Genomic DNA, 12,264 nt, shown 5'->3' with positions numbered 1-12,264 from the left:
ATTTATTTATTTTGAGAGAGAGAGAGAGAGAGAGAGAGAGAGAGCATGCATGCAAGTTGGGGGAGAGCCAGAGAGAGAGAGAGAGAGAGAGAGAGAGAGAGAGAATCCCAAGCAGGCTCTCCACCCATCCCAGTGTGGGGCTCGATCTCACAAACCATGAAATCATGACCTGAGCCATAATCAAGAGTCGGACGCTCAACCAGCTGAGCCACCCAGGCGCCCCCTACACACAAAGCATTTTTAATTTACATTTCTTGCGTTTTCCACTGGAACAGCCGAACAGCCAGAGTTCACGCTTTTGCTCTCATCCATTTCCTCATCTGAACACCACTATTTTTGACAGGGGAGCTGTCAAATGATTTACACGAGGATTTCTGGATAGGGTACAAATCCTTCAAGTCACACAGGATTTCCTACTTTCTCTAAATTGAACTGAAATGAAGACGTCCATGTGTATCCACATGCAGGCAAAGGGCCCTGTGTGTTTGCAGATGTGTTGATCTAAGGTAAGGGTACCTGCATCCACACGGGCAGAATGCGGACGGGGGGGCCCATGCTGCTGGTGCCCCCCCCCCAAAGTCTCCTGACACGGACTTCGAACACAGAACTCAGTTTTCCATAAAAAACAGCATTTGGGGGTGGGGAGGGAGGGACGGATTGTTTGCAAAAAAGCATTGTTTTACGTACAGAAAGCCGAAAACGTGCAGAGCATTTTCTCTGGAAATCTCCTCTGGAAGTCGAGGACAGGGGCAGCATTTTATTCGTCTTTGTGTCTTGTTCCGAGGCAATAAAAAAAGGTTTGCTCACGGGATCAGTGAATTATCCCATAAACTTTCGATCTGACAGCTGGTTCTTTACGGCGTCCCATTTCACTTTGAAGGCGTGGCTTTCCTTTTTCGTGGCACCGGTGTGAGCTCGGCCTGACCAGGGGCATGGATGGGCAAGCCTTCTTCTTCCTGGAGAATATTTACCCAACCCCAAGGCGCCACGACACTCATGTGACTTTGCAATTCCTTTCCCCGGATTTCACGGTCCCTCCACGATCTTCCCTTTTCTTTTGGTGTCACGGTTCCTGGGCATCTTGGTGGAGGAATCAAGTTGTAATCCTTTTAGCCCAGACACTTCCAAGACCCTGAACTGCGGCCGGGGGAGCCCCTCTGGTTGGTGACCCAAGTCCCCCAGGGGAAATCGAGCCAGAGGCTTACATAGTGGGCAGGTGATCAAAGCAGCCTCGTCCTAGCCCTGACTCTGATAGTGCGATGGCAGGCTGCCTCAAGGATACGGCCCAACCCCTCACGACGCTTCAGCAGAGACCCGGGAGTGGACATTTAGAAGGGAAGGCAGCGCTGGGGTCCTCCATTCTGCCTCCAGCCTTTCAGACCCCACAGCGGCTGCTTCCGGGAAGGCAGGTGGTGTGGCGGCTGAAAGAAGGGAGAAGCTCCAGGCAGGACTGGGGGTGTGGCAGGCAGGGCCCGGCAGGAGCGGACTCTGGGGACAACGACATTCACCAAATAGGATATCTACAAACTGGGTATGCACACGTCCGAGGCTGCCTGCGGGCAGAAATGGCAGTTTTCGGTCTCGAAGGCCCCAAGCCTCCTTTCCCTTTCTAATCTGCAAGCTGCCTATCTTTCTGCACTTCGTATCTGCTGATGTCAAGTCCCTGCCGAAAAGCATGTGGGCGGTTCTCCCTTTCCCTGGGACCAGGCCCAATTCCCAGTGTGGATGGAGGTCCAGGCCTTGAGCCGCTCTCTGGGTCTCATCCTCCTCCAAAGCCCTCCCCAGATGGCCATGGAGCATCTTCTGGCTCCTCCACGGGCAGGTGTTCTTGCCCGCCCTGTTTTCTCTGCTCGGACACTCTTCTTGGTGCCTTCACCTGACATCCTGAAATGTCTCAACGGAGACGGCAGTTTGTCCGGGAAGACAAACTTCACCAGGTTCTGCGCGACTGCTCATCTGCTTGACTGTTGGCCCCTCGCTAGCTCCCAAAGGCTGTGGCTTCTCTTTGGCTGATCTTTGTATCTCCAGTGGGGACCCAGTGCCTGGAACACAGTAGGTGCACAATGCATATCCGATGAATGGATGAATGGATGAATGGGGGACTGAACGAAGTGCCCTCATTAAATGACCTCCGGGCGTGGGGGTGAAGTCTCAGAAAAAAGCAACGGACCCTCTACTTCCCGCACTGGAGGCGTCCGAAGCCTGTGCGAGCCTTACCAATTAAAACCGAGAACACAAGGTCCACCCCATGTCAAAAAATCCAGCCAATGTCTGGAACGATTATACCACTGTTATTGTATTTACTTATGAATGTTTGTGAAACTCCCGCTGTGTCTCAGGCACTCTCGTTTTATGAGGTTCTTAGCAGGATAAAGGAATTCCTCGCATCCAGAAGCAAGAGTGGAAAACAGCCTCCTTCCTAAGTGTCTGATTCAGGGACTCACGTGCTGACCTGCTCTTTTCCCACCTCCCTCCGTGCTTCTCACGGCAGAGGGAAGGACATTCCCCGGGGAAGCGGGATCTCTTCTTCCTGAGTCCTGCCACACCCACATCATCTTGTTCCCATCATCCGGACACCCTTCGAGGCGTGCGTGAGAGGCACAGCCACGCCCACCGTACAGATGGGGAGACCGAGGCCAGCACATCTTAGCGAGCCCCGCAGGCCTCGGACCATGCCGCGCTACCTCCCGTGGACCCACAGAATCACGGCGAACAGACGTGTGGGTTCTAGGTTGCCCCTGTAAATCAGAGGCACGCTGACTGGGAAGCAATGGCTTCGGTGTAATGCAGAGCCCGTGGATTTGGACAGAACGTGAGGCGAAGTAAGATACTTTGCCAAGCAATAGCCAGATTAATTAATTCTCCATTTATAGATGGCCAAAAGAAAGTGCACGAACGTTCGCTTGCAGTTTCTAAAAATGCTGTGATACAACCTTAAAATGGCTCCCGGTGGAACAGCCAGCATGTCCTTAAGTACAGTCCAAGTCCAAGGCAAGCCGCCGTGGTACTACTATAAAACTCCCCAAACTTGGGTGGAGTCAGCAATTACCGTGCAGGAAGAATGTGACGCTCCTGGGTGCCAGCCTGTGGAGCCCAGCGACAGGACAAAGGGATTATTCTGCTTCATCGTGAAAATGCAGTGTTTATTGTTAAAATACGGTGGGGAATTAAAGGGGCATGTATGAATCCTAAATATTTGCATGCCATTAATGTTTGCACAAAAGACTTGGAATGGCTAAGTTGGGAGAACTTCTTTTCCCATGAAAAACGTGCCTCAAATTACAGCGCATATTTAATTCCGCCTCCGCCACCGCTCATCTGAGATCTCAGGGCCCGCTGCGTATAACTCTTTCGCGACCCGAGACCTCCACGCGGCCGGCGAGCAAGGGGAAGGGTTGATGTCCCTCCTGGAAAACTTGTCCACTTGGATAAACAAAACAGCAGGTCCCCGTGGCTGTCGTTTGTTACGAGCTCACAGAGTTTCCATCATCTGCTCTGCAGAGTTCCTGTCACTGAAGCACATCTACCGAATGCGAGGCAGTGACTCCTGCCGTGTGTGCCTTGTGTCAGGACATCCTCCCTGCACCCACCCCCGCTCCCAAGGACAGAGCCAGAATCAGGCTCAGAAAGGTCAAGTGACTTGCCCACGGATGCACAGCTCCGTGCCAGCGTTCTGCACCCGGGGCGATCCCCTCCCCTCCCGCCCCCGCCCCCAGTGGCACTTGGTGACACGTGCAAACATTTGTGGCTGTCACAGTTGGGAAGGGAGCTGCTACCGGCTACTGGGGCAAGGCCAGGGATACTGCTAACCATCCGACAACACCCAGGGCAGCCCCACAATAATGAAAACTCAGCCCTAGATGCTGATAGTATTGAGGGTGAGACACCTTCCTCAGCCAAGAATCCAGAAAAGTCCGTGCACTAACCACGAGGCTGTACTTCCCGAAGAGTCCGGGAGCCGTCACTCGCCGGAAGACGTTTAAGGAGACTCCGCTCTGTGCCAGGCACTGAGGATACCACACGGTGCTTTTCTAGAGCAGGCTCAGATCTTTTAGGTTTTTGAAAATTCTTGGGGGTCCACCTCTTGGGAGCGCCAGGCACATCCTCCCGTCTTTTTCGTGGTGCTTGGGTCTCAGTTACCCCCGCAGTGTCCCCATGCATGCCACAGCTGTTCTTGAGCTCTTTCCCCGGCGACCTTCACTCCAAGCACATGGGCTCGGCACGGCCCCCAGCGCAGATGCTGCCCGTGAACTCCCATTTCGGTAGCCAGCTATCTCTAATTGTTTGACATGCCACAGATCTCCACGCTGAATCTGGGGGATGGTTGCTTAACTGGGGGGAGCCTAAAGGGGAGCGTCCGTGGGGCAGGAAAGGTAAGAGTGGGGGTTTCCACGCAGGGCTAAAGCAAGCCAACGGAAACCAGGGAAAGCACTCCTGGCAAAATTTCTTTGAGAAATTCAGCCTGCAGCCGACGCGACCTTGATGCAGTTAAGAACCCCTTCAGATGTGTTTCAAATCATCTTTCCCTGAATCTCAGGATGGGAAACAAGTGAGAGCAGAACTAATGTTGGGGCAGGTGGGAGAAAGCTCTGGAAGAGACCCACCTGTCTGTCTGTGGTACCTGGGAACCCAGGGCCATCTCAGAGACGGCCAGCAGATTGGGCCCCTTCTCTGCTGCTTTACGTGTTTCCTCCCTTTTTTTTTTTTTTTTTTTTCTGTCCCAAGGTGTGCAGACCAAGCCCTTTCTGGTGTCTGTCAGTGATGCATGCCAGGACTTTGCTTTCAGCACTTTTCAGTTCAAGGGGACACTGGCCGTTCACACCGATTCATGTTCCCAGAGTGGTGGATCTGTGGTCCCGGACTGCAGCACTGTGCGGGTGGGGGTGCTGAGCACTGAGAAGCCAGCAGGGTACTTTCACTGTTTCCCAGTCCCTACACCTGTGGGACACTCCTGAGGGACCGGCTGCAGTATGGGGACTCTTCCAGGAAGAGCTTCTCCTGCCATGTGGCCCCACACGCAGCCACTCCTGGCCTCCACACGTCCCCCTGCCGCCCAGGGACGTTCATGTTCGGAGATGGGGCCGATGTATGCACCTAGAACACCCGTAGGTTTTCATTTTTAAAATAAGACTTTACTGTTCGGTGATGTTTCCGAATTTTATTTGTTTTATTCTCTGTGAGCTTTTGAATGTAAGTTTGTCATGTATTTTGGGGAGAGGCAGAAAGTGTTGGGGGTAGGGGGGTAAGGGAGACATTTTGCCACTTCTCATGAGTGAGTGTGATGCTGGGTGAGCGTTCTCAGTCCCAGCACTACTGACGTTTCAGACGCGTGACTCCATTGCCAGTGTGTGTGGGGGGGTGGGGGATGGGGTGGCGGGTTAGCCTGTGCACCGCAGGGTGTGGGGCCCCATCCCTGGCTTCCACCCACTAGAGGTTACCAGCACATCCCCGTGCCAGTGGCGACAGCCAAAAATGTCTCCAGATGCTACCGAGTGTCCCACGGGGGTCAAAACCACCCCAGTTGGGAACGACTGAGTGAGCCCATCATCAAAATGGATAAGCAGAAAGACGGATAAAATACCGACTGTGGCCCGCCCTGAGGTTTCCAAAGGCATGACGAAGACAGAGCACCTGGACAGACCCAGCAGTGTAGGCACTGGAGATACACCACTCAAAGGGGCAGCCAGAGCCGTATCATGGCATGAGTTTAGATCGGCTTCTCATTGATTACAAATAAATAGGGCGCCTGGGTGGCTCAGGCGGCTAAGCATCCGACTTCGGCTCAGGTCATGATCTCACGGCTTGCGGGTTCAAGCCCCACGTCGTCGGGCTCGGCGCTGACGGCTCGGAGCCTGGAGCCTGCCTCGGATTCTGTGTCTCCCTCTCTCTCCCTCTCTGCCCCTTCCCTGCTCGCTGTCTGTCTCTCTCTCTCAAAAATAAATAAACATTAAAGAATCAAAAACATTAACAGTAAATAGATACTGACTGTACTCCACACAATAGTTTCAAGTAGGATGAAGGAAAAACAACCGTAAAGACCCAAAACCAGTGCCTTGAGCGAGCTGGAATGTTTCCACCTCCCAACAGGCCCATCCCTCGTCGCCTCGTCTGCCGAGATCTGATAAGCACACAGATCACCAGCCGAGCTCAAACGCCCATACTCCTGTGCAGTGCCTTCGAGCGAGCCAAGGAAAGTCTCCTTTGTTTGCATAAGGTGACTCAGTTAGGGCCACACAGCACCCTGAGAATGCCCGCCAGCACTCCCATTAACCAGACCCAGGAGTTTCCTTGGGTCAGGAGGCTGCGGGAGGTGGAACAGTCTACGGCTGACGCCACCCACACATCCTTAATGACGGTCTGAAATCTCGAGGTAAAAGCAGGGATTCATCTAAGTTGAAAAATCAACAGGAAATTTACTTCCATCGTCTTTGAGAAGCACACAGTTTAAGTAGCTTCTAGACGCACGCTTCCACACCAAGGACATCGCAAGACACCCGTTCTGGCTCCAGCAGCTGAGAAAGGCCAAGAGCCTCTCCAAGAAGGATGTGGGGATCACTTCGTGACTCACGGGTCCTCGACCCCCGGAAACCCTCACTAGAGGAAGTTCTCCGACAACACGTGGAGCTCCTGCGTGGCATCTGTGCCCGACAGAGGCTGGGGACACGCTCGAGTCCCAGATGAGCGCGGGGCAAAGCGCATGCCACGGGGAGCTCCGTTCGGAACACAGACCGAACGTACCTCTGCCGAGCGAGGGACTCGCATCAGAACTGCTGGGGTGATGGGGGCCAGGCGTTGCCTGAAGTCCAACTAATGTGTGTATATGAAAATGTTTTTCTTTTTTTGGTTTCTTTATTTTCGAGAGAGAGCGCAAGTGGGGAAGGGGCAGAGAGAGAGGGGACAGAAGATCTGAAGCAGGCTCTGCACCGTCAGCAGTGAGCCTGATGCAGGGCTCAACTCCAGAGCCGTGAGATCGTGACCTCCACCGACTGAGCCACCGACTGGTGCCCCTACAAAAATACACATCTTGAAGAGCCGCGATATGTCCCCCACGCCCCGACAGTGAGTCGGCACATTTGGAAGTATTCACAGGCAACTCATTCAATCTACGCTGCTCACTTATTAATTTTTGGTAATCGCATCCTTTAGCATGCATGTAGTGCCAAAGATAATTTGGTCCAAGAAGGCTTTTCGGTGGGGCTACATGTGCACACGCACGCACACACACGCACGCACTGACTGAAAGCCCAACAGATCCTTCAAAAACACATAACCTCTTCATACTGACAGGACGTGACTGTTTATAAACACCCCCCCGAGTGATCCGAACTCGTTTTATAATCATCAACAGAAAGCAAACAGTCAGACAGTATATTCTCTCTCTTTTCCGACAAGTAATTTTTCTTTTTCAAAAGAAAATAATAACACAGAACATGCTCTTCCCTCACCAATCTTCTCCACCCTCTCTTGCCCCTCGCCAACCGGCACAGAAAGAAAATACAAAACTGATTTATTAGAACCAGAGCAGCGTCGCGGCCGTTGGCCGGACCGCTGTTTATGTCTATAATGCTTGCCGCTGAAACAGGAAGCTCTAAAAATCATTCAACCATTATTTGTCTCGGAGGCGCTTGCTGATTGAGAGTCCCCTGTCCCCACCAAAAAGAACTGCCTTGGCCGAACGCAAGCTGGCTGGCACGGAAGGGGTGGAGGGCGGGTGAAGTCCAGCGACTGCCCACCAGCTCTGAAATATTGCTCAGGCCATTCACTTCAATTTCAAAAAACCGTCTGACCCTATCAGCAACGTCTGGCACTTTGTAACACCAGCGAGAAAACCATGAAGAGATGAATTCTGAAACTCTATGCTTTAGGCATAAGCAGTTTCCAAGAGGGCTTTTCTCCTTGGTCCCTGCCACGTCTTAACAGGACAAGGACCACCAGTGGTGATAGTGGTGGGGGTGCTGATGGGAGGGCGGGGGAAGGAAGGGAGCAACCGGCTTTAAGAAAGTGTTGCTACCCCTTTTATTGGCAAAGGTGAAACAGAATGAGACAGCTGATCTCTAAAGATGGATTCCAGGGGCGCCTGGGTGGCTCAGCGGGGTAAGTGTCCGACTCTTGGCTTCGGCTCAGGTCGTGATCTCACAGGTCGTGAGTCGGAGCCCCGCATCGGGCTCTGCGCTGACGGTGCGGAGCCTGCTTGGGATTCTCTGTCTCTCCCTCTCTCTCTGCCCCTCCCCTGCTCGTGCTCTCTCTCAAAATAAATAAGTAGACTTAAAAAAATTAAAAAAAAGAAAAGATGGATTCTACATCAGATCATGGACACGAGCTTTCGACCTGTCGTCTAAAGGAATTATTTGCTAGGGCTTTGCAGGGCTTGGTGTATCAGAAGTTAAGTCTTTTTTTTTTTTTTTTTAATCCATATTTGCCCACAGTGAAGTCTGAGAGCAGATTTCAGTGTGTGTACATGTATATATATGCTCATACACATATTCAATATATATATACTAAACATATATATACTAAGTATGAATATAAATATATATAATATATAATTTTTAAATGTAAATCAATAACAACTGAGAAAAAAAGGGGAGAATGGGAGAGTTGATTTGAATACACCTCGTGTCTTTTTTTTATATTTTCTCCAGGAGATCTGATTACCAGCTTATTATCTTGAATGTTACCCATGGAACTCTGGGGTTGTCAGATAAATTTTTCCTACCCCTCTTAGAGGACTCTGTGATGCAAAGGAGAATGACTTGGGTGCTATGATAATATTGTGAATCATTCAGACCATTTCTTTTTCCATAAAGATGCATCTCTTTTCGTTCAGGATATCAGGACAGTTTATCCTCTCCTAAAGGTGCCTTCCTGTCACGTCAACCGCAGTCTTTCATTCATCTGAACGCAACCTCCTCATCCTGTTCTCCAAATAATGTAAAACAACTTAAGAATGGAAGTGCCTTACGTAACCAACATTACATAAATAACGCAATAACTCAGATAGTGACCGGGTAAATATTCTGCCTGGGAAGACATCCAGAGCAAGAACATAATGAAGGAATTTCATTTTATAAAAGCATTGGGAAGAGGTAACTGTTTTGAAAGTGGAGACTTAAGTTGCCAGGGAGGTCAACATACACATAAATTCCTCCAAGAAATTAAACCCCATTCTAACAGCCCAGAGAACTGGGGACCTCATGGGGGCTCAGCATGGAATCCACACTGCAGGGGTGTGGGGGAGTCCAGGCACTCACTGAGATGAGGCTCTGACAAAACGGGCCCCTTCCCCTTTCGAGGGACAGCACGTGTGCATACCTGATGGCCTTCAAAAGGTTTGGACCAGCAGTTCGAATGGGATCTATTTTCCTAATTATACAAACCAGGTCTTGGCTATAATAAAAACAGGTGTTACCAAAACACACAGGGTGCAAGAAGAATGCCTTGTCTGTTCACTTATTTATATTCCAGTTATCTACTATGTGCAGCCCCGTGCTAGGCTGGCCCTCCAAGGCAAGTTTCAAATTCGCAGATTCTTGGCTTGGGCCGGGGCGGTCCATGGATCCCCAGAAGGTGACCACAAATGAGCCTCACAGTCCTGGAAAACGAAACTGTGCGGGTGTGGGGGGGGGGGAACTCCGCGTATAAGCGCATATGCGTATTTTTTATCCCTTGGGAGAAGGCTTCCAAGGGATTTTCAAAACTTTCTGTGATGTTCCCAAAAGATTAAAAATCACACTCTTAGAAATTAGAAGGAAATTTACACTGGATTCTCTTCCCTCGTTTATGATGTGGTTGATGATACGGTCTGGTAGATTTCCTCTTTGGTTCTAAAATGAATTCACTAAAGCCGGTATTCCCTGATTGATTGATTTCTTTCCAACTGACTATGTACTCCAACAGGGACGGAAGCACTCACAGACCTCATTGCTAAAATTTCTTAACTGTCTCTCAGCTGCAGCCACGCTATGCTTTCCTGTAACTACAAATGTCAGTGATCCCTGCCTCAACTGCCCATGTAAACGGATGGAAGCGACTGTTCATTCAGCTCGCCAAAGAGAACCTCTTTTGACCCTGAACTTCAATTTTCCGGAGGTGAGGGATGGTCCCAGAACTTGTGGTTAAGTGAAAGGTTCTGAACAACAACCTGTGTGCTCTGCATAACCTCTCCTCCCCTGGGAGCTGCTAACTCTTCTTCCATTGTAAAGGAAGAGTCCATTTCTATGGAGACACCAAATCGAAGGGAGAAACTCCCAAAAGGGAAGTATACCCCGAACGAGAATTTAAACTGGCAAGGAGCAAAAGGAGGGAAGGGGAAAAAGAAAGACGGTTCAGACTGCTGAAGCCTTCACCAATATTTTTTAGGGGCCAGTGTTGTCAGCAAGGCCTTAAAAGCCGGAAGGGCAGGTTTCCCCAGTTGCACTGAACTTGAGGTTAGACGTTGTGTGATCCTGGATATGAGCCAGCACCCAGACAGATCAGTTTTGTCGAACAGAGAAAAACCCTTCCACGTCCAACCTCTGGTGATTTCTGTGAGGTTTTCCAATCTGCATGGACTGGCAGCTGGTAAAAAGAAAAGGGAGTTTCTTTTTCTACCCTTCGTTTGGAGCTGAGCACCAAGCCCTTTTGAGAATCCATCGGATCTGTGCTGTTTGACAGAACGCGAAACTGGCACAGAAACGTTTGGACGAGCCAATGGCCAGGACCTTCTCGGCCGCTGTGGTGTGTTGATGCCAATGACGTGTTTTCAGGCACATTTTCAAAACCAGAAAATGAAACAGTAAATAGCCTGAAGATCGCCTAAGAAAACGTAATGACACTTTTAAAGGACAAGATTCAGTGAGGAAGATTAAGGCTAATTGTCAAAATTAGTAGAATCATCTGCTCTCTTCGTAATGGGAAGCAAATTACAAAAAAAAAAAAAAAGATCTGGCAGGCTTCGATGTTGACACTTCCACTCGAGAGAGTAAAATCAAGTTGTATTTTATAACTATGGAGAGACATAAGGACACAGAGTCAAATGGGGCCTTTTGACAGCCCGTTTCGTTTTGTAGTACTGACTAAAAAAAAAAAAACAAAAAAACACAAGCACACAAATAACTCAAGACCAACAATCTACAGGATAACCATAATTGGGTCAAATGTGTAATTAGGGCTCCTATATTTTGGATTGCCTATTATCTCGCACGGGAAGCGGAGCCCATTCCAAACAGATATTGTCCCTTTATGGCATTTTAATCGATTTTCTTGTTCCAGGTTATCAGAAGACAGCCCGGCCTTGGTTCCAGCTATTTCACTCTCTGGGTTTTATGCAAACTCTAGGGCATTCTGGCACGAATCAGGCAGCCAAGTGCAAACAATCCACACCTTGGGGAAACAGTTCACTGTTCCCCAAGTAAACACAATCACCTATTAGTCACCCACTCAAAACAGAAATGGCCAATGGGGGACAAGAGACCAGCCCTCGATGCCAGAAAAGGAAGCATGCTGCTTTCAAAATCTCATTCTTTATGAGCACCGACTAACTGCATACTGCCTCAAAGCCACTACAGCGCTGCTTGTGGGGAAATGTCACCGGCATGATCCGTTCAAGTTTCCCACACTTTTATAACCCAAACCCAACACGCAGACCCCCACAGACGCGCACTACGATAACAGGACTTTCTCTGGAAATGCAGTGCCCTGAGACTCAGCCACCGTTCCTGATAATGCACATCCACAAGAATTGAAGTGAGATGGTGAGGGAGGCTGGCAGGCAGGCCCCAGACAATAGATAGGGCCTTTGTGTTTTATTGGCTTCTCACCTACTCGGCCAGCCACTCATCTGAAGCCTTCGAGATGTTTTCTAAACACACATCTCTGAATCATAATGTGAATTCCATTTACTGAAAGGCGGGGACTTTTAATATAACAAGTGAACCCATTTAATGACTTTATGCTTTTATACATTACAGCATCTCTCATGCTTTCCATAAGTGGATATAATTTTCTTTGCATTACCCTATTATTAACATAGTTAGTATTATGAACATATGTATTCAATCATGTTATCTCTTTTTTTTTTTTTTTCTTTCTCAACCCAGGATGCTATTTTAGAAATGCTCTGGACGGCTAAGATAGCAAAAATGATTGCCCCCAAAAGCAACACACCTTTACCCCTTCCCCTCTTCGACTAGTCAAACACAGATTTTCTTATATTTTGCAATGCCTTTATAAAGAGTAACGATTACTCTTATGTTTAAACGTCCATTGGTTATACTTTAATCTTTT

The 12,264-nt window shown here is 49.4% G+C and overlaps 1 protein-coding gene across 2 annotated transcripts in view; it reads right to left on the bottom strand.

Annotated features, from left to right (window-relative positions):
- The window catches only part of RUNX1 (RUNX family transcription factor 1), a 259,023-nt gene that overhangs the window by 75,406 nt on the left and 171,353 nt on the right, over positions 1-12,264 (bottom strand). The window lies entirely within an intron of this gene.

Source organism: Prionailurus bengalensis, chromosome C2 (genome assembly GCF_016509475.1).
Source record: "Prionailurus bengalensis isolate Pbe53 chromosome C2, Fcat_Pben_1.1_paternal_pri, whole genome shotgun sequence".
Lineage (NCBI taxonomy): Eukaryota > Metazoa > Chordata > Mammalia > Carnivora > Felidae > Prionailurus > Prionailurus bengalensis.
Note: the sequence above shows the minus strand (reverse complement) of the source record. Positions and strands in the feature narration are given on the sequence as shown.